Here is a 3,064-nt window from a genome sequence, read left to right on the forward strand (position 1 = left end):
CAAAGTATTCTGCTTTGCTCTTCCCATGTTCCTCAGATGACAGCACTGCTTGCCAGTCCCTCAGTGCTAACTGAGTAGGTGAAGTGCTACCACCTCTCTATTGCATGGCAGAGTTTGGGAGAAAAGGTTTTATCTTCTGACTCATGTGGGGAAGTACCCTCTTAGTAACTGAAGTGAGGTTATAAGTCAGAGTTCTACACACAGGCTCTCTGGGCAAGGAGTACCATCTTGTTAGTAGAAAGAGAGTCAAAGTCAGAATTATGCCTCAAGATTCTGCAGGGAAGAGCACTACCTGTTACTGAAAAGGTTATGTGGAAGTCAGAGTTCTGCCCACAGGTTCTTTGGGGAGAGGCACCTTCCCCCATCACAGAGAGAAGGGCAAAAAACATAGCTCTTCCCGCTGGGTCTGGGATGTAGTGTCCATTGTGGTGGGAGAGGCATGTAGTGTTTTTCCTGGTGTTTACTTTAGGAACAGGGAGGTATGGTTAAAGTGTTTCTGTCTTTTTGGACCACCCTTTTCCTGAACCTCTGGCTAGAGAAAGCAGACCTTTTTATTTTCTGTCTTTGACTCTTGTTGTTTCTCGATTGTGGACTTGTCTAGCTTTCAGGCTGCAGTATTTATGAGGCAAGAAAATATTCAAGGAGCTCACTGTCAGGTTGTTCCTCAAGTCCCCAGGTCCGTAGCCATTCCACCTTATTTTCTGTGTCTTACATTCATTTTCTAAGATTTTGTTTTACTGTGATTAGTGGAAAGAACAAAATAAAATGTGTTTTCTCCATTTTTTCTGGAACCATCAGGCTCCAGAGCAGCACTCTTTTTAGTAGCTTGTGCATTAGCTAATTTACATTTTAGTAGTCTTTATCCTCATATTTAATTCTATATGTTCTATTAAAATTTTCTAGGATTCCTTCCTAGGATTCCTCCAAGGTTATTCATTCATGTTTTCCTCTGTGGTAGTAGATTTTTAACTCACACATCTTTTCTGTTATTTCTAGATATTCACCATAGAAGATAGAGGTTTCCACATGGGATCAGCCTGCCATCTAGAACCAGAGTATAAAGAATATTTATTTCTGTGAATTTATGGTTTTTTGTCATTTAACAAATCATGCTTCTTGAGAATAACAACATTCTATGCAAAGAAATAGAAACCAGCAAAAAAATATGCATCAATTAATAAAGTGTTTAAATATTTAAAATTGGGATTCTGCTGGGTTTACATATATAAATAAAAATTACCTACATATATAAATGAATACACACTGGGCTACTGCAATGAGGTGCTTCTGAGAAATCAGAGAGCTATTGATTGGGAATCATTGCTACAGTGGATTCCATCACAACTATTGAGATAAAAGGCAAATAAAAAGGGGAAAGAGACAGAATTTAGGTGGGAACCGGAAGGGAAACTGACAGAAAAGTGAAAGGTCTCACCGTGACTTCTAAAAAGATTTGTAAGAGGTTTAAGAAGATTGGAAGATCAGTGAGGTCTATAAAACTACTTATAGGAAAAAAAAATAGCACCATTTGGAAAGCAACCATAGACTGATATAAGTTGGATTTAACTTTATCACCCATTATAACAATTACTGTTACTTACTATTTTGTCACTGGAATTAACATGGGCAGTTTGAGAAACAGAAGTAAATGATGACAGTTGTGGGCATGTAAGGGTTTTTAATTAAAGTGGAAAGATGTCCCTATTGCATTAGAAAGCAGAAACAAATGATTTTATCCCATGAGTGTGCATTTAAGACAGTTAAAAATTTTGCAACTTAGTAAAAAGAAATAATTGATGGGCTTTTACCATATTTGTAAGAATGTTTTATTTACTTACTTCTTCCTAGCAGTTCAATCCTTCACCGTGCAGTTGAGAGCAAGAATTTAGAGGTTGTCTGTTAAGTCTTTTTGAGTAAATTGAAAGTGAGCACAAAGCCTATACCAGCAAATGAAGTTTAATTGCCTTAAAAATTCTGGATTATTTTATTTGAACATAAATGCATTTATACAATTTTAAGTAATTACAATAACATTAGTAATGAATAATAAGTCCTTATTAGAGATTCTGTTAGACTTAGATTAATAAATGAATTAAAATTATAATTAGCAGCTTGTGAGCAAATGGTGCTTGAATACAACAAATGCAAATAGTGCTTGAAAACAATGCCTTAAATATCTCCCATATTTTGTAATTATTAATTAGCAAACTACTCTTTTACAGATTGGATCAAGGAAAGCTTCAATGCAGCTAATGAAATTATCATAAATTTGAAATTAGTCTGGCCTGAATGATATTCTGTTCTAAAGCTTGATTTACATTTTAAAATTTAAATGCTTTTCATTTTCTTTCTCTGAAACCTTTCCTCAAGTCTATTTTGTTAATAGTCAACCTTTCTCTCCATGAGACACATCAATAGTAAATTGAATGAAATCAGGATTCTTTTCAAGTCTTTGAGAATTCATTTAAATGACTGGTACAGGAGTGCTATGCATCAGCTTTGAAGACATTTTATGTTAGCATTCCTGACTTACACTGATCTCCATTTATACAAACTGGGGAAAGGCAAGAAGTTTTATATTTTGTCAATGATATGTTATTTTTCTCAATATTAAATTCTAAATCAAATCTCAAAGGACATCTAACAAAATCTTTAGTGCACTTGATAGTTGGATGCATGTTGTCTTTAGGAATACTGTTATCTTCCACGTTTTCTCTTAGCATAGAAAACTAAATGACAGGAGAATCAGGAAAAAGATTAATACTTTATAGGTCAATTGTATCTCAATAAAGCAGGGGAGAACGTTAATACAAGGTGAGAGAATATTTGAAAATACAGAACTTTATTCTTTTCTATTCCATTTCCAATATGATTTCATGCCTAATATTCCAACACACAGAACCATTATTATTAGGGCCATATTTTATTCTGGGCATACCCAGGTCACAGCAAGGTATAATTGTCGAGGGCGAGCATCTTTTACAATGAATACAATGTCCGTGGTTCCCCTGGAGGCTCTGGTCTGAGTGTTTGCTCCTGTCCTAGATACTGAGATGTCAAATAT

This window comes from Mustela putorius, unplaced genomic scaffold (genome assembly GCF_011764305.1).
Source record: "Mustela putorius furo isolate JIRA1106 unplaced genomic scaffold, ASM1176430v1.1 tig00003845_pilon_pilon_pilon, whole genome shotgun sequence".
Taxonomy (NCBI): Eukaryota; Metazoa; Chordata; class Mammalia; order Carnivora; family Mustelidae; genus Mustela; species Mustela putorius.